At 42.1% G+C, this 20,308-nt stretch overlaps 1 protein-coding gene across 2 annotated transcripts in view; it reads right to left on the bottom strand.

Moving 5' to 3' along the window:
• THRB (thyroid hormone receptor beta) overlaps positions 1–16,621 on the bottom strand; it is a 233,891-nt gene extending 217,270 nt beyond the window's left edge. Inside the window, exon 1 of one of the 2 annotated variants that reach the window (XM_060781919.2) lies at positions 16,400–16,621. The gene's annotated coding sequence lies outside the window, so the exon portion shown is untranslated. The remainder of the gene's footprint in view (positions 1–16,399) is intronic. The other variant, XM_060781922.2, reaches the window with a different exon arrangement.
• Between the last annotated feature and the right edge of the window lie 3,687 nt (positions 16,622–20,308).

Here is a 20,308-nt window from a genome sequence, read left to right as displayed (position 1 = left end):
AAGTAGGCATGTGGTGATGTGTCATGAACAAAAAAAAAGCCTTAATGCTGCATATTTTTGATATTAACTATATTCTTCAGCATGTTCTTCCTCAGCTATCTCATTAATGCTACTCTTGGCAACGATAAATGATGTTTAGTTTCAGCCAACAGATAAATTGCAGCTACTGCCCAATTTAATGGCATGACATAGTTTCCAAGCATATGATTCTTGCTTTACCAATAACAATCAAGCACATGACTAGCAAAACTAACCAGATCTCATCTTCTCTCACTCTTTTGTGGATTTCTCTCTTCAGGGCATATCGGGCCAACTATCTATAGCTATGCTACGCAGAGTTTTGGCACTAAAACAGTGCCTAGGTGAATGCCAGCCCAATCCAATTAATATCTGATTACTCCTCTGTTGCAATGAGATCCATGCAAAGCTTGGAAGCACTGTGTGAAAAGCAGCAATATCACCTGTAATGTGTCTTTCGGGGGTGGGGTAGCGAGGGTGTAAGGATGCGATTACAAATGGCATGGTCATGTTGTCATTTGTTTCTTGGTACAGCAAATAACTTTCAGTTTTAACACCAAAAAGATTACTTTGTGGAATCATGAATTAGCATCACTGGTGGGACAGGAGGGAGAATCTTCATTCATAGGACAGCTCAAAAGGGAAAGGGCATAGACTCAAGTATCAAAGTCTCAGGCCAGTTAGGGCTTCCAATGTCATCAGAAGGACCTAGATTTCAGAGTGAAAATATATTGGCAGCCCATTCTTTTAAGACTGACTGACATTACATGCTGTTTACATGATATTCCAATCAGCAATGAAGTTGTTGCATTTTGCACTAGCTGCAGCTTCCAAGTTTTCTTCAGTGTGTGTATAAATATGTGTAGGATTATAAAGATGTCTATTGTGTTCTGTTTTTGAGTTTTAAATTGGTGTTTTATATGCCATATGTTTTATTTTGTTGTACTTGTGTTTTGTGTTTTATTTTATGCTCTGTTTTAGGCACTTTGTGCCATTGATAAGCCACCCCGAGTCCCTTTGGGGAGCTGGAGGTGGGGGTACAAGAATAAAGTTGTTGTTGTTGTTGTTGTTGTTGTTTATATACCAGTAGGTCAGCAAGTTGACCAGTCTTGATTAATGCACATTTCTATACTCTGATTTATCCTTTGTCATGTCATATAAAACTTTATTTATATATTGCTCTATCTCCCCGAGGGGACTCAGGGCGGTTTCCAAGTAACAACACCACAACATACAGAGTCGCACCATAAGCAAAAATAACAACGACAACATAAGCATAGAAGTATCCCAATAACACATATATGTTCTTCATGCCTATTTGTTAAATGCATGGGAAGGAATGGGTCAAGACAATTTAAAAAGGCGAAGCCAAGACTGGTAATCAAAATACTATGGGCCTGTAATTTGGGTACAATTATGTTATAGGTTAGCAACAATAGTGGGAACAGGCCTGTGGCTGTTCATTTTCAGGGGCCTGTTAGGAAAATGATCAGGGTAGTATGTAGGGGGCGGTTGTATCCAAACAATGACTGGGCTGAGCTAGCACTGGTCACTCTCAAAGGTTTGCTGAAACCACCAGGTCTTCAAACTCTTATGAAAAGAGGCTCCCCTGTCTTATTGGGACCTCTCTTATTTCCCTTGGAATAGAATTCCAGAGATGGTGGAGGAACCACTGAGAAGGCCCTCTCTCTATTCTCCACCAACCTTGCTTGTGACAGTAGTGGGAGTGAAAGGAGGGCCTCCCCCAGAGGATCTTAGAGTTGACACCGGTTCATAGACAGAGATGCGATCGCGAAGACAGGCAGGGCCTGAACCGTTTAGGTCATTACCTGCACCTTGAATTAAAATGGAAACTTCTGACAGAAGGCATTCACTTCAATAGATTTTACTATTATCCCCAGCTCTGTGTCCACCATAAGTTCAGAAAAATATCCCTTATGGAAACAAGGTCCATAATGTTTGTATCTATCTGTACACAATCACTCTCAAAAGTTATCAGAGACTCCTGTATTTTTGCAGAGCTCTAGTGCCTATACTTAGTCTCGTGTCTGCTTGGAGAATAAACACTAGCACAATCAATCCCAGGGTGCTACAGCAATTACTTATTCAGAACAAGTAGCCATATCAAAACGTCCCCGCCTTCCTGCCCTACCTTCTCATAGCTTGTCTGGTGTATAGCTGCTGGCATAGGAGATTATCACTTGACTTAATGTAACACCTGCCCTGCGATCTTCATAAGTGGGTCATACCAACCTGGGTGGCAACAGCAATAGCTTCCAATCACCCCTGAGCGAACATTACATTTAGTCTTAGATCACAGTACAGAGCGCAAAGCTATGAATTTATGTGTGCTTTGAAATGCTTAACACATGGATTTTTCCAACAGTGCTCTGAACTACAAGCAATACTTCAACAGATACCATATTTAACTCTCCCTACAGCCTCTTGCCAATAGTATGCCAGACTTTCCAAGATTACTTATCTATTAATGCAATCATTATCATTGACATCATCTAACATTATTGCTACTGCCGATATTTTTCCAAACAGCTTTTTTTGCTGCTAGAGATAAATTATGTCTCATTGTGCACTATTATCTTCACTATGTTTTACCAATGCATTTTTTTGTTGTGCAAAGCATGTTTTAGCCAAGTCCCATGCAAAAGACACACAAACAAGAGGAAAAAGGAACAGAAAAACTTTACTCTTATCAGCAGAGGCATAAACTTGCAATGTTGCATACAAACTCAAACAGTGCAACTAACTTACATAGTCCTTGTAAGTGACACAAAATAAGGCTTCTTCATCTTCATTCAAATGAGAGAGCAAAACATAAACCTTAAGTAAATAGCTATTCCACCATAGCAAAGAGCATCGCTGTTAGAGCATAGCAGCAGTACAGCATATTGCTTCTCCTCAGAGAAGTGTATTGCTTCTCCACCTCTACTCATTGTATTCTAAAACCCATACAGTTATACCCCACTGTGTGTGGCCCAAAAATGCTGGCTGACCTACATTACCAGCTGCACATAATAATTAACATCATGAGGTTTTTCTTTAACACACACTTGATTCTACTACAACTTTCTGTAACTTTTTTTTACTTCAAGAAAGGACAATGAGAACATGTCAAGAGAAATTGTGAAGGAGACTCCTTTTCTTTCCAAAATGGCAGGAATGAGAAAAGAACAAACCAAAATTTTGAATATAGTAGAGTCTCGCTTATCCAACATAAACGAGCCGGCAGAATTTTGGATAAGCAAAATGTTGGATAATAAGAAGGAAGTAAGGAAAAACCTAATAAACATCAAATTATATTATGATTTTGCAAATTAAATACCAAAACATCATGTTTTACAACAAATCAAGAGAAAAAGCAGTTCAATACACGGTAATATTGTGTAGTAATTACTGTATTTACGAATTTAGCACCAAAACATTGCCATGTATTGAAACAGCTGTGGATCCAAGTGGGAGGCAGACTGTGTTGGATAATACAGAACGATGGATGAGCAAAGGTTGGATAAGCGAGACTCTACTGTAGTGTGTATTCCACCAGATTTCAGCAGTAAACCTCCCTGAACTTTTCCCCATTTCTTTTGCATGCAAAAGCTCAGAAGACAGCATGCCCAGGAAGCATTTTTGCCCACAAATTCAATTCAGCTCTGCAACTCCTCCACCTTCTCCTGTGCCACTCCATCACTTCATTAAATATAGATCATGGGTGGGCAACATTTAACCACAGGCTTCCCTCAATGATCTCATACAGCCAAAACCTTCTACAAACTCATAGTTCAAGGCCCTTCAGCAACCCATTAGATGTGGAAATAGGGAGATAAACACTAGTAATAGAGGGTGGGTGGAAGAGAACATGTCCTGCCTTTGTAAAGGTAGAAGTGGCCACCTGGGAAGCAGGGCAAAGTTTAATTAGCAGCGGTAATACTTGTTCAAAAAACAACTGGCATTTTCTCTCACAAAACTGTGAAGGCAAAATGAGATGAAACTCTCTAGATGCAACTCATCAATTACCACAATGTTGTGCTTCTCATCTGAGTCTAAAGCTAAACATGCTTCCCCCAAACGATTTGCTGATTTACTGTTAACTATGGTACCAACTTCTTCAAACAGAACAAAGCATTAACAAAACTGAGCTCTCTGGTGCTTTTACAACAACTCCATTCCAAAATCCCCCTTTCACAATGCTAATTGATCGTCTAAATGAGCTTTATTAATAATTGATGGGAAACTAGTAACAACCTATTAGCGCATGCTTTGGCAACCCTCTTAAATATCTAATTAGGTCAGTGTGTCCAATCAAGAAAGCTCTAGAAAGAAATCCGAACAGGTCTTTTAAGTTTAGTTCACTTTGAAGATGGGATGAAAAAGAAAATGACCAAAGCTATACAATGTTATGACTGAGCAGAGAGGTACACAGTTATACAGAATTGTTGCTGAAACCCATCTGAAAGCAGAACACATTTTCTTCAATATTTCATTCATGCTACAACAAACTATTTTCGTTTGCCTGAGGTGAGGGTCAATGATCTCCTGGTGAGAAGACAAATGATAAAGTACACCTCCATTCACTTCTTCCTGCCTATCATCCTCTCTGTTTCACTCTCAAGCTGTGACTAATCTGTTAAAAGGTGCTAGTTTCAATGTATCTATTTCTGCACATACACACAAAAAAATACCAGAAACAGAACAATAAATATTACATGTTTATAACACAGCCCAACCACTGTTCAAGGTTTATTTAGGACACGGATTCATAAAATTGAATTGCATAGACCACATCAGCTGTAGTTTCTTAGATACAGTTATCATGATTTTCTATGGGGCAGCAGATAGTAACTGGTATATGGCATATGTTCTGTATATCAAAAACTAGGCCTGATGGGGGAAAACTGGTGCCATTTTTGGAACCAGCAGGTAAAATATACCCATAAACAGATCTAACATTTGAGGTACCAAAATGTCCATTGGTTAGGTTTTGTGTGTGTGTGTGTCAGGAGTGACTTGAGAAACTGTAAGTCACTTCTGGTGTGAGAGAATAGGTCATCTGCAAGGATGTTGCCCAGAGGATGCCAAGATGTTTAATGTTTACCATCCTTGTGGGAGGCTTCTCTCATGTCCTTGCATAGGGAGCTGAAGCTGACAGAGGGAGCTCATCCATACTCTCCCTGGATTCGAACCTCTGACCTGTTGGTCTTCAGTCCTGCCAGCACAAGGGTTTAACCCAATGCACCACTGGAGGCTCCTATTGTGTTGGCTTGTGTAATTAATGTATACACCACTGCTGTAATTCTTAAATACATTAACAGTTATTCCTTTGTGAAATTTCCATCTGGAGATGCTACCAAGGGTCTCTTTGAGATGTCACTAGCTGCAAGAAGGCAGAAACCCAAGCAGATGTCTGTTTTCCACAAGCAGATCTAGCCTCCCACTCCACCACTGAGATTTCCATTTAGCTGATGTTTAATTTGGAAACAACCTTTTTGACATATCACTGACCTCTGAACCCTATGTTCCACACTTTCAAGGCATAACCAGTTGCCCAATTGTCTCTTTCAGCAATGTTTTTTGGCTTAAAGACAAAACTCACCGTACATGCCTTTTAATTATGTTTCCATGACATTTCAATCATCTTGAAAGGCATTGGAGTCTATAGTTTTTTAACCACAGCATGGACCAAATTTCCAAAATGCATTTTCAGTTGTGGAATATTACACATTATCAGTGAAACATGCAATATGGGGCTCTGGAATATCTGGTTATGGAAACTGAGATATTCTATTTGTTTTACTTCTAGATCTTATACATGCAACCCTGTCCATTGGTTATGTCTTGTGACTTGAAAAACCAATAACAATTCACTGGTTTTGTAGCCTCAAGTTTAAAGAATCTGATAAGACGCCATATACCGTTATTCCATCATGTATTTTTTTGAACTTATTATGGCAAAGAGTCATTAGTACTATTATTGCAGATTTATCATTTCATTCACTTCCGTTGCAATATAGTCGATATCTGGAACAGGATTGTTCTATTCAGTAATTGAGACGTAACTGTCTGGATTTTGCAGGAGTAGTCATGCTGAAAACAATTCAAATGGTAGAAAATGACAGTGTGGTCTTGCATGATTGTGACTCCCAACAATATTCCTTTTGTTTTTCCCTGCACGTCTTTTCTACTTCTCTCTCTCTCTCTCTCTCTCTTTTTTTTTTTGCCCGATGAAGATGGCAATGAGCTTGAAAAGCTATCACATTCTCCATTTCTCTGTCACTCTCTGTTTTTTTATTGTCCTAATAAAGGTTTGATGGGTTGAAGACTAAATACCAATGATTAGATTGTTTAATGGTCAACATGGCTACTCTTGTATTTTTTCAGATTTGAAGATATCTAATGCAGCTGGAAGCAGGTAAATCCTAACCCGAAGAGAGTGAATTGTTTGTCGTCATATACGTGGACTTGATTTTCAAGAAAATCAGGCTATCAAAATTGGCTTCTATTGGCAGGCATGCCTGACACACCTCATTTTTTCTGCAGACTTGGCCACACAGATTCCTCCTAGGAATGTCACTGAACATCTCCAAAATAGGGGCTTTTGGGCTTCAGTACTCAGGGTCAGAAAAGATCTCAATGAAAGAGACTGCACTGCTCTAGTGGAGAATGAAATTGTGTGGCCTTCTTTTACAGCCATCATTCCTTTAGCTTCTCAACTTCTCTATCTGAGCAATTCAACAAAAATACCTTTTAAAGACAAAGATCCACCCAGAGGAAAAGTGTTCTTGCCATACATCAAGGGAACCACTGACTGCATAGGGAAGCTGATGAAGAAACACTACCTACAAACTATCTACTGACCCACAAGAAAATCCAACAAATGTTACATTCAAGAGGGATCATCTCACCTCTGCAGGAGTCTACCATATACCATGCAGCTGTGGACAAGTCTACATAGGGACCACCAAATGCAGCATTGCCCAGACACAAATCAAGGAACATGAAAGGCACTGAAGACTACTTCAACCAGAGAAATCAGCCATAGCAGAGCACCTGATGAACCAGCCTGGACACAGCATATTATTTGAGAACACAGAAATGCTGGACCACTCTAACAACCACCATGTAAGACTACACAGAGAAGCCACTGAAATCCATAATCATGTGGGCAATTTCAATAGAAAGGAGAAAACCATGAAAGTGAACAAAATCTGGCTACCAGTAACTGAAAAATACTCTAAAATCAGGACAGTAAATAAAGAACATCACTCAGAAAACAAGGCAATTCCAGACAAGAAACAATCAGGGCCAGCTGATACCTCCCATCAAAGGATTCCTCCAGGCAGGAAGCAGCTAGGCTTTGAAGCTACAAGGATATTCAACGCTAATCAAGATGGCCAAATTGCAAAATTCACACTTGCCTCAAGCAGACAAGAGTTCTTTCTTCCATCTTGGAGATTATTTCACAGATGTATAAATCTTGCTTGACTAGTTACCAACAAACCTCACAACCTCTGAGGATGCCTGCCATAGATGTGGGTGAAATGTTAAGAGAGAATGCTTCTGGAACATGGCCCAGAAAACTCACAGCAACCCAAAATAACACTTTTTCACCCTCTTTTGGGGGATGGTGACTAGGTTTTCTGCCTGCATGACGTTTTCAATGAAGCAGCCATGCTAGTTTCTTGCAGTATAAAAAGGAAGAAGGGAGCAGGAGTAGAAAACAGAGAAATAATGCATCTCATCAGCTAGTCTCCCCCTTTTTATGCCTGCTTGAACTCAGTCTCTTTAATATCAAAACAAAGACCTGTGACTCTGATAGCAACACCTGTGTTTCCTTGAATGGATTTTGTACCATCTTCACTGGATAGAGAAGCCTGTGAGCTTCCAAAGCATAAAATATTTTCCACTTTCTGGTTGGCCTAGTAAAGTTATCACCAATTTTCCCTTGACTATTCAAACACGATGTTCTTTCCGGATTTCCAAAAGTCTTGTTGTGACAACCTGAGCAAAGCCTTTACCTAGCTGAACTTTTCAACAAAAGTAAAATTCCTTTCATTCATAAAGCCTTTTACAAACACTTTACATTAAAGCCTTTATTACAAAAAGCAGCACAAGTGCACATTTATCCTTTAAAGATAGAAATGTTAGTGACAGACTCCATTAGAATGTTGTTGTGTTGTTAAAAGTAAAAGTGATGTGTATTTCTATGGGTGTGCTTTCGTGTCGCCTGTCAACGTATGGTAACCCCGTGGATTTCTCCATGTTTTCTTAAGCAAGGAATACTCAGGCCCCTTCCACATAACTAAATAAAATCCCACATTATATGCTTTGAACTGGGCTATATGGCAGTGTGGACTCAGATAACCCAGTTCAAAGCAGATATTGTGGGTTATTCTGCCTTGATATTCTGGGTTATATGTGTGGAAGGGCCCATAGATAGGATTTTGCCAGTTCCTTCTTCTGAAATAGAGTGTGATATTAGTTGTTCATCTCCCATAAAAGATTAACTGGAAATTACCCTGCTTAACTTCCAACATCTAGTGCCTTTAACACATATAGACCAAAAAGTTTGAGAACCACATAAGACTGTTGTAACACCGTCATTTTCAAAGATCTAGAACAGGCATGGGCAAACTTCGAATTTGTCCTTGCCTGATCTAGAAAGATATTGCAATTATATTTTGCCAGAGTCAGGGCTGTCTGTATTTTCTGTTTAACCAAAACTCTACATTCTGTATCCAGGATATCTCAAATCTCAATTCCTTTTCAAATAAACAAATGTACAATGCTTAACATTGGTGTTGACACTTATTTTGCATAAAATTGCTGAATATGCACATTTTGTTCTGAACGTTCTATAAAGTGTCTAGTATTTTGACAGGAAATATGAAATAGACCCTGTTGGTTCATGGGGAGGAAGAAAGGCAAGCCAGGCAGCATTGCATCACACATTTGCCTGCCTTTAGGAACACTTAATCCTTTTGCAGACACTGTCTCCACATTTCAGACATATCCCCCCCCCCCAACAAGAAGCATATACTATATGATAACAGAAACAAACCAATGTAGGAACCAAAGAAGATCCATGTTGAAATTCAGTGGGCTGCAGACCAGCAGTGGGACGCAAGGACGAAAATCTGGTCCGCGAGTCTCCTTCCTCTTTATTTATTTTATTTTATTTATTTTCTTTCCACTTCTTTCATGCCACCTTCCACTCCTTCCTTGTCATTGACCATGGCATATGTTCTGTATCATAAACTTGAGTGGATGTGGTCTACCCAATGCAATTTTCTGAATCAGCACCTCAAACCAAATCTAAAAACTGATTCGTAACCCTTTTGGTACTAATGGTGGAGAGTGGTCCCTGGTCAAAGTGGTCAAAAAAGGTTGGGAACCACTGGCCTGGAAACTGATATTCAAACTCATAGTTCCTCTGAAACCTTCAGGTACTATATAGCTACCTTGACAAGCAGTTATTGATAGCTCTATATTCCATAAATATAAAACCATTTGAATTAGTGGTTCTCACCACAACTTGTGGCAGAAAATTAATGAAAGTTTTATTTTAATCTCCTTAATCAAGTGAGGAAGTACACCACAATCAATAAAACATTAAGTATTTTCTGGAAAGCTACTTATAGGAAGAGGTCCACTTCGAGAATAAGTATGGGGCAATGTGAGTGATTGACCTGGTTTCAAAGCTGGTTAAAAGCATTGACACAGGCCTTGAGAAATCCAGCTTTGAAGCCAGGTCAACCACTCACTCAAAGCTGGACCTTCATCACAGGGCCTGAAGTTCAGTGTATGAAAGATGGGAGATAAATATAACTATATAACTAATAAATTAATACACGAGAGGGAAGCTATTGTACTGACTAGCATCAAAATTAGACATGACACAAAAGGAACGTCCATACTAGTGTTATCATGCAGGAAAGAGATTTAGGCCCCTTCCACACAGCTGAATAAACATTATCTGCTTTGAAGTGGAATATATGGCAATGTGGACTCTGATAACTCATTTCAAAGCGGATATTGTGGGATTTTCTGCCGTGATATTCTGGGTTATATGTTTGCATAAGACCTTAACAATAATAAGTTTCCAAATGCCAAATCCTAAATTCAAGCTATAACACTGCACTAGAGGCACATCTTAGAACACCAAAAACTTTGGTTAAAAATGGAATTTTCCCTGTACAATCATTGATTTTCTCTTATTGAAGTTGATTTCTCAACTCCAGAGTTTGGAAAAGCTGTGTGCTAGACTACACTTCTGGGAATTGTGGTCCAAAAGGTGATGCCCAACTAAAGCTTTCATCAGTTGGTTAACATCATGCCACGCAGTGTTGTTATTTTTGTTGTTGTTGCTATTAGGTTAGCCTTGGCATATGGGAAACCTATGAATGAGAACCCTCCAAAAACCCTAATCATAAACAGATCTGCTCAGTTGTGAAAATGAATATGCTCATATTATACACAGTACAAACATTTTGTGGTGAAATTCTGGGTTATATGGCTGTGTGGAAGGGCCCCAAGTATTCCTTTGTGCAAGGACTTCTACCTCCCTGGCTTCCCATAACAAAGATTTTCTCATGATGGCATTACAGCCCTGCATTACACATTGTTTTGTCTCACAAAAATAATGTGTAACACATATTTTTAGTAGCTAATAGTTATATTAAGAAGTTTCTGGAGTAAATAGATGGAAAAAATGAATGTTCTTGACATCCCTATACTACTATTAGCAAAATCACAACCAACACCAGTGGTTTATGTAGAACATTCCTGTGGCAGGGAGGGGGCCGTGTAACGATCTTGAACCAGTAGGAAGTAAATCACATCTCTTACTTAACAGATATTCAAGTGCTCTAGTGAAGAGAGGGAACAGATCTTTGTGGTTTTCCTCAAATCAGTGAATACATGGGTCATGTTAACTTCAATCTTCTCCTTTGCTGTTATAAACTCTAGTGGGCAAATAAGAATACCAATGAAAAGAAAATCAAGCAACCACTATGGTTCCTGGCTGCCAACTGCAAGAAGGTTTAGGAGCCAATGTTTCAGAAAAGAAGGTCTGGCAACCTTTTCTGTCTGACTTCATTGCTCATGTGTGCCTTGGATAAGAGATATGACAGCCCTAAGCAAACCAGCTAGCTAGAGTCACATTCATCATATACAGAAGTTGGAAGAATATACAAATATAAATGTCCTGGCTTCTATCCAATGAATTCATTCTGATATATATTATGAGGAGGAATTCTGCTTCTGAATCTTTTGTGTTGTCCCAACATTTCCAAGTCTCCTGAACCAAAAGGGGGGGAGAAACCTTTAATCCACTACATTCCACCTTTAACACTTTTATTGTGTTAAGTTCAGCACTGTAGACAAGACAAAAGTGAGCAGCCCTGAAGTGCTTGCAGATGAGAATTAGGGGTAGCCATATTTCACCTTGAGATTTCTCTCTCTTTATAACACATTAGCAAATATTTTACAATTGGTTTCTTCTCAGTGTATGCAATTCATGCTGAAAACACCTGATGGTCTCACAACTCTTATTTAATAAATGTATCCTTTTAAGGTCATGCCACAAATACAATGTATTATGACCACTCTGGATACATATTTGACAATAATTTTAAACAATTACTCAATGACAACAGAATAGGTAAAGGTAAAGGTTTTCCCCTGACATTAAATCCAGTCGTGTCCGACTCTGGGGTGTGGTGCTCATCTCCATTTCTAAGCTGAAGAGCAAGCTTTGTCCGCAGACACTTCCAAGGTCATGTGGCCAGCATGACTGCAGGGCGTGCAGTTACCTTCCCGCTGGAGCGGTACCTATTGATCTACTCACATTTTGCATGTTTTCGAACTGCTAGGTTTGCAGAAGCTGGGACTGACAGCGGAAGCTCATCCCGCTCCCCAGCTTCGAACCTGAGACCTATCGCTCAACAGGCTCAGCAGCTCAGCGCTTTAGACCACTGCACCACCGGGGGCTCCCGACAACAGAATACCTAACTTAATAATAATAATAATAAAAGAACAAGACCCTGTCACAAATCCAACTGTGGCACAAATACCCACATCTACTTTAGGAGAAAAATTACAGGACCAGTAATAAAAATAACAACAATAATAAGAAATTGCATTTACACCCTCCACCACCTTCCCAAGGGGGACTTGGGGTGGCTAACATGAGGCCAAGCCCAACAATTACAACAGTTCAAAATACAATACATACAGCAAGTAATAACATCAAATCAAATGTAAACAAAACAAGTTAATGCAAAGTCAAAGTCAAACACAAGAAATGAAATAAATTAATAAAAATTGCACAGAGCAGGCTGGGCCAAATTGCAAGGGATAGAATTATAAAATTATAAAAACCCACATCACCCACAACAACAGAACTTCATTAACTTTGTTACATGCCATTCTATGCCAGGAATGCCCCTCCACAATTCACATCAGACAGACAGTAGAGTTTTGCATGGAATTAGTTCCTACTGTGTCTTCCATTTCTTCAGGAGCATGAAACAGGAAACCCCCTCCCCACACAAAAATCTTCCTGACACAAAAGCCTGGTTTCATCTGCAGCCAAACTTGTCTCCTTATCTTGGAAAGAGAGTGCATGTGTGGTGGGGCATGCAGGCAGACCCAGGACACACCTGCAGTTGGGTGCCTCTTACTCTAGAGTAAGAGGTGCTTAGCTGCAGGCACTGGCAGGCATGCGTGCTTTCCGGGCCTTCCTGCACACCCTGCCACACATGCATTCTCTTTCCAAGGCAAGTGCATGTGTGCCATGGTGTGCAAGCAGGCCCAGAAAGCGCAGGCATTTGCAAGTACAGGTAAGCACCTCTTACTCTAGAATAGAAACAGCAGGTGCCAGATAAGAAAAGCAGAAGCAAATGCTGGGAAGAGGAGTAAGTGGGAAGCCCCCCCCCCCCACCACCACCACCACCACTAATGGTCTGATTTTCAGGACCATGAAGCAAAAGTAACCCTCCCGAATTTGGGAAGCTCACAAAAAATGGATCAGAGCCCCCAACGAAAGCCAGGACATGAAAAGGGGCAAGGTTTACCCCATAAGCACAACACTAGGGCAGTCTCTGTATGCCACAATCCTTGAATAAGGAAATTGCAAAAGAAAACTAGATAAGAGAAATAACTGAATTGAACTATATTCAATCCATTAGCAGTAGTAAGAGCAAAGGCAATAATCTTATGGCACGCTACATACATCAATTACACGATATGTGTGTGTGTGTGTGTGTGTGTGTGTTTATGTATACACACACACACACATGTCTTTGCTACTGCACACGTAACAAAAGGAATCTTATCAGAAAGAACTCAGGGAAATTAATCTTTGGTTGGCAGATTTACTGTTTTCACAAACACTAACTGACCACTGGGAAATGTAAAAGACCTGTATCACCTTGTGCACTTCTTTGAAAACATAGGGCAAAGGACATGATTTGTACCTTTCTGAACCCACTACATTCTTCCCCACTCCCATAAATGTATAAATGTATAAATACACTTCATAACATGAGATTTTAACATCACTCTGTACTGCATATCCACGAAAATGCAGCCTAAAATAAAAATCAGTCTAGGTGCTGCCACATTCCCTTTTTCCTTCCTCCTTCCTTCATCTTTATTAGGCTACAAGATACCAACACAGATGCTTCTTTTAAAAAAAACCCACTTGACAACCCTAACTGTACAAACATTTCTAACTTTCTTGTCAACTAAGATAGCTCATGGGTCCATCTAGCTAAGTACTGTCAACTCTACCCATGTCAACAATGTCATTTTAGTCAAACACAGGAATGATGAGGTCTAAACCTTGGGTCTTCTATATGCAAAGCAGGAATGTTATCATTGAGATAAACCAGTGGTTCTGAACCTGTGGGTTCCCAGATGTTTTGGCCAGAAATCCTAAAAGCTGGAAAACTGGCTGGGATGTCTGGGAGTTGTAGGGCAAAACACCTGGGAACCCACAGGTTGAGAACCACTGAGATAAACCCTTCCCAAAATTTGAGATATATATAAAGATCAGCTCTAAGATTAGAAAGGAGTGCCTGTGTGCTATATATTCTGCATTTTAATGGATTTTGGCAGAGAGGCTTACCATTTTGTGCTGACCAATCATTTCTAGCACAAGGGAAGCAAAAGTAAGCTTAGTTCTCCTTAAAATGACCAAAAATTGAGTAAAATAGCCTGTAACATCACCCTGAGGTTTACAAACCATTATTCTCTATGGCTGAATATTCTGCCAGATATTCAAAAACTGTGTCCATCTCATCAACCTCATACATCACATCAACACAATGGGTTAAACCCTTGTGCCGACAGGACTGCTGACCAAAAGATCAGCGGTTCAAATCTGGGGAGCGGAGTGAGCTCCCATTTGTCAGCTCCAGCTTCTCATGCAGGGACATGAGAGAAGCCTCCCACAGGATGGTAAAACATCCGGGCATCCCCTGGTGCGGCCAATTCTCTCGCACCAGAAGTGACTTGCAGTTTCTCAAGTTCCTCCTGACATGAAAAAAAATCACATTAAAATCTAAGATCATTCAGGGAGGCCCTGCTCTCGCTCCCGTCAACAGCACAAATGCGTCTGGCAGGGAGGAGGGGCAGGGCCTTCTCAGCTGTTGCACCCTGCCTATGGAACACACTCCCAAATGAGGTAAAATCCACTCCCTCCCTCCTGGCTTTGAGAAAAAAAAATTAAAATCATGGTTCTGGGACCAGGCCTTCGGACAGTAGATGTATGTAGCATTTTAGAGGGACATTGACTGGAACGGCGATTTGACTGATGAGACTGTTATATTGTTTTAATGCTTGTTGATGTATTGTTTTAATTGTGATTTGTGTTTAATTGTGGTTTGACTATTATAATTGTTTGTATTGGCATCGTGTCGGTGCCCAACGTAAGGCATCGAATCTTGCCATGATTTATGTGTAAACCGCTTTGAGTCCCCCCCAGGGATGAGAAAGGCAGTATATAAATACTGGAAATAAATACATAGATAAATAAATAAACAGTTACTTTATTAGGGTTTGACCACTTTTGCACATATTTACATATTGTTAGCCATTAAGTGACAAAAATGTTGGATGTAGTTGATTTTGCCCAGGTGTGCTCTTGAGGCGCTCTTGGGGGGAAATAGACCTTGACATATGCAAGTTGTAGTTACTGGGATGTATAGTTCACCTAAAATCAAAGAGCATTCCGAACTCCACCAATGATGGAACTGAACCAAATATGGCACACAGAACTCCCACAACTAACAGAAAATATATATCAGTAATTAGTTTGGGGGGGGGGGGTGCCAAAATACTGCTTGCTTACCATTGAAAATTACCTAGGGCCGGCTCTGCTTGGATATGTATATTATCTTGCAAATCAAAGATACAGACTGGTGGAAACTAAGGTCCAGTCTGTGCCCTAATATATATAGTTCAGGCATGGGCAAACTTGGGCCTTCTGGGTGTTGTAGACTTCAGTTCCCACAATTCCTAACAGCCTCAGGTTTAAGCGGCTGAGGGGGAAAAGGAAAGGGCCTGAGGCTGTTAGGAATGGTGGGAGTTGAAGTCCACAATGCCTGGAGGGCCCAAGTTTGCCCATGCCTGAGAAAGACTGGGCTGAAAGCAGCCCTTCCTGCCTTGCTGAAGTTCCCCTTGGGCAGCCAGCCTGTGCCTGTGAACTTGGGGGAGATGCTCCTGGTGTTTTCCTCCCACTAGAGAGCCCCTTGGGCCCGGCTGCCTCCCTTTGCGCCTTCGCCGAGGCGGTCGGTGCAAATCCTCTTTGGCCCTGATCGGGATTTACTTCTCAGCGGGAGCTCTCTTAAGGCTCGCGCCCGAAAGTGTCTTATGTGCGGGAGAGAGGCGGGAGAGACCAATCCCGCACTTTCCTGGGGGGAGAGGGAGGAAGGAGGGGGGGGAGGTGACCCTGCTGAGACTCCCCAACGCCTTCCTCATGGGGAGGCTTCAATCCAAAAGGGACCCAGGAGGAGAAAAAGTGCTTGACAGGCGGCATCCCGGCCTCAAACTTCCCTCTGTTTTGGGTCGCCCCAACCAGCGCTGATTGAGCCACGTGCAGAGGATGAAAGCCGCTCTCAGACACCCTTCTTTCGCTCGCTATTATATTCAATTAGGAACTCCATTGCCTTGTCGCGTTGGGAAACCTCTCTCCTTCCTTCCTTTCCTCATCTCTCTCCCTGCCTCCCAAAGTGAAAGGGAAGCTTGCCCCCTTCTTCTTCTTCTTCTCCTTCTTCTTTCCCTGCCACTTCGCAGCCCGGAGGAAGGAAGGAAGGAAAGGCGAACTAACTCCCAGGGAAGAGGAAGAGGAGGAGGAGGAGGGGCTCACCTGCCAGGCGCGCTCTCGGAGAGCCGAGCGAGACGCCGACGAGGCTCCAGCGCTTCCCAAGCGGCGGGCGGGCGGCCTGTGTCCTGAAATGACCCGGCGGAGGAAAGGGAGGGAGGGAAAGAGGGAGGGAAGGAGGGGGAGCCAGAGAGAGAGAGGGAAGCGCGGGAGGCAAAGCAGGGAGCCAGCGAGCGAGCGAGCGCGCGAGTGAGTGACACAAATGGAGCAGGACGCCGGGTTCTGGGGGCAGAGCTTGCCGAGTGGAAGCGCTCCCTTCCCTTGTGTTTCCTCCTCCTCCTCCTCCTTACAACACGCGCGCACACACACGGAACTCGCTTTCCCTTTCTTCCCCTCGTCACGCAACATTCCTGCAGAGCTGGAGGGCGAAGGGCAGAAGGAAAGATGGTCCCCTGCATGGAATCCTACAGTTCACAAAGCTACCTAGTCCAACCATTCAGGAATGTACATTCAAAGGAGCCCCGACAGATGACCACCCCGATGAGAGTGCACCACACTCCCAGGCAGCAACATATTCCACCCTGGAAGAACTCTACCCTCAGGAAGTTCTTCCTACACAGAGTACCTCCCTTGATCTGCTTTTGTTGATGTATCTTACCCCCTCACAGCAGGACTGCACAATCAAAGCAGCCCCGACAGATGACCACCGCAATGAGAGTGCACCACACTCTCAGGCAGCAACATATTCCACCCTGGAAGAACTCTACCCTCAGGAAGTTCTTCCTACACAGAGTACCTCCCTTGATCTGCTTTTGTTGATGTATCTTACCCCCTCACAGCAGGACTGCACAATCAAAGCAGCCCCAACAGATGACCACCTCAATGAAAGTGCACCACACTCCCAGGCAGCATTATATTCCACTCTGGAAGAGCTCTACCTTCAGGAAGTTCTTCCTACACAGAGTACCCCCCTTGATCTGCTGTTGTTGATGTATCTTACCCCCTCAGGGCAGGACTGCACAATCAAAGCAGCCCCGACAGATGACCACCCCGATGAGAGTACACCACACTCTCAGGCAGCAACATATTCCACCCTAGAAGAGCTCTACCCTCAGGAAGTTCTTCCTACATAGACTACCTCCCTTAATCTGCTTTTGTTGATGTATCTTACCCCCTCACAGCAGGACTGCACAATCAAAGCAGCCCCGACAGATGACCACGCAGATGAGAGTGCGCCACACTTCCAGGCAGAAACATATTCCACCCTGGAAGATCTCTACCCTCAGGAAGTTCTTCCTACACAGACTACCTCCCTTGATCTGCTTTTGTTGGTGTACAGTGGGAGGGGGAGTATTTAGTTAGATACCAATTGTACAAGTTCTCCCACTTAAAAGATGAGAGATGCCTGTAATTGACATCATAGGTAGACCTCAATTATGGGAGACAACATGAGAAAACACATCCAGAAAATCATATTGTCTAATTTTTAATGAATTTATTTGCAAATTAAAATGGAAAATAAGTCTTTGGTTACCTACAAACAAGCAAGATTTCTGGGTCTCACAGAGCTGTAACTTCTTGAAGAGGCTCTGCTGTCTTCCACTCATGACCTGTAGTAGCAGCACCTATTTGAACTTGTTATCAGTATAACAGACACCTGTCCACAACCTCAAGCAGTCACACTCCAAACTCCACTATGGTGAAGGCCAAAGAGCTGTCGAAGGACACCAGAAACAAAATTGTCGCCCTGCACCAGACTGGGAAGACTGAATCTGCAATAGGCAAGCAGCCTGGTGTGATGAAATCAACTGTGGGAGCAATAATTAGAAAATGGAAGAGATACAAGACCACTGGTAATCTCCCTCGATCTGGGGCTCTATGCAAAATCTCATCCTGTGGGGTCGAAATGATCTCAAGAACAGTGAGAAAAAAATCCCAGAACCACACGGGGGAAACCTAGTGAATGGCCTCTAACTGGAGGTCAGCTGTGACCAGCAGTGCTGTGGAATTTGAAGAGGCACAAATGGAGGGTGAAAGGGAGAATCGTGCCAAGAGGAAGGCATGTCAAGCCAACCCTGACCAGGACCGCCTTCCACCTGGAAACCAATGCCGTCATTGTGGAAGAACATGCAGGTCAAGAAATGGGCTTCACAGTTGCCTACGTACCCACCACCAAGACACTACACTTGGAAGGCCATCATACTCGGCCAATGAGGGATCACCTAAGTAAGTAAGTAAAGACATAAGTAAGCAACCAGCCTGTTTAAGAACCTCCAGAAAAGGAGATGATTCCACCATACTCCAAGGCAACATATTCCACCGCTGAACAGTTCTTACCATCAGGAAGTTCTTCCTAATGTTTATAGAATGTTTATAAAGTTGGAAGAGACTCCAAGGGCCATCCAGTCCAACCTCCTGCCATGCAGGAATACACAATGCACTCCCGACAGAGAAGGAGACTTTTTCTGCAGCTTGACTCCATTGCTCCATGTCCTGCTGCTCTAAAGCAGCAGAAAACAAGCTTGACCCTTTCTCAATGTGGTGTCTTTTCAAATATTTAAACATGGCTATCATGTCAACTTTCTCTTCTCCAAGCTAAACATACCCAGCTTCCCAAGCCGCTCTTCGTAGGGCTTGACTTCCAGACGTTTGACCTTTATGGTCCCTTTCTCTGGACATGTTCCCACTGGTCAATAGACTGACCTTTAGGGTAGTACATAGGACAGTTTCTGGTCAATCTCACTCAAACACATGCATAACATACACATTTCCACATAAAATAATTTTAATCCCAAATTAAGTGTGTGTACCCAGGAGGATTGACCCATAAAGTGTTTAACAATTCCATTTTGATTTGAATTGGTCCTCAATGCAACACAGGAAAGTGGGCGACCCTCATGAATTCCCAACTTTTCCTATTTTAGTATTTTCAAAGGCCAAATTTACTAGGTTTCACTTCCCTGGTCACAAAAGTAGCAAAAAAATGCCTTAAGACTCTCATAGATTCATTGTTGTCTAAGCTTCCATTAAATGGACTAAGAATCCACTTTATCGGATATCTTACGCCATAAGAAATCTCAGTAAGTGTCACAAGGCCCTTTGTTATACTGCAAGCTGCAGCCAAGTAATGCCCTACAAGTTATTTCCTATCAGAGAAATGTGGTTAAACTTCATGATTTCCTTCTGCTTCGCCCACGATTGAAGGTACAGAGATCTAACCAGGAAAATCTAGCAACACTACTAGTATCCAGATATTGAGAAAGCACACACACACACACTTGTGCATACCAATGGGAAATTCTAAGAGTTGTACTATTTTAAAAGTGAAATTTCTGACCTCTATATGCTATACATGCTATCTTCCCAGCCTCCTCATTCTGTTCAATAGTAAATGTAAAGGTTTTCCTCTGACATTAAGTCCAATTGTGTCTGACTCTGGGGGTTGGTGCTCATCTCCATTTCTAAGTCAAAGATCTGGCGTTGTCCGTAGACACTTCTAAAGTCTTGTGGCCAGCATAACTGCATGGAGCACCATTACCTTCCTGCTGGAACAGTACCCATTGATCTCACATTTGCATGTTTTCAATCTGCTAGGTTAGCAGAAACTGGGAGCTAACAGTGGGAGCTCACGCCACTCCCCGGATTCAAACCTGCAAACTTTCAGTTAGCAAGTTCAGCAACTCAGCAGTTTAACCCACTGTGCCACTGGGGGCTCCTGTTCTGTTCAATATGAAGGCCAAAAATTAGGATATCTGAGGCCCCATCTATAAAATCCAGATTACCTGCTTTGGACTGGATTATGTGGCAGTGTAAACTAACGTAATCCATTTCAAAGTGGATAATCTGATCGAAGGAGTGACAGCTTTCTGAGTCGCTTGCAGGAGTGACTGGTGCTGCGGGGGTTGCTGGTGTGTGCCACAGGACTTCTGGTAAGCTGGCTGGCATCTTTGTTTC

The sequence above is a fragment of the Anolis sagrei genome, chromosome 6 (genome assembly GCF_037176765.1).
Source record: "Anolis sagrei isolate rAnoSag1 chromosome 6, rAnoSag1.mat, whole genome shotgun sequence".
Classification (NCBI taxonomy): Eukaryota; Metazoa; Chordata; class Lepidosauria; order Squamata; family Dactyloidae; genus Anolis; species Anolis sagrei.
Note: the sequence above shows the minus strand (reverse complement) of the source record. Positions and strands in the feature narration are given on the sequence as shown.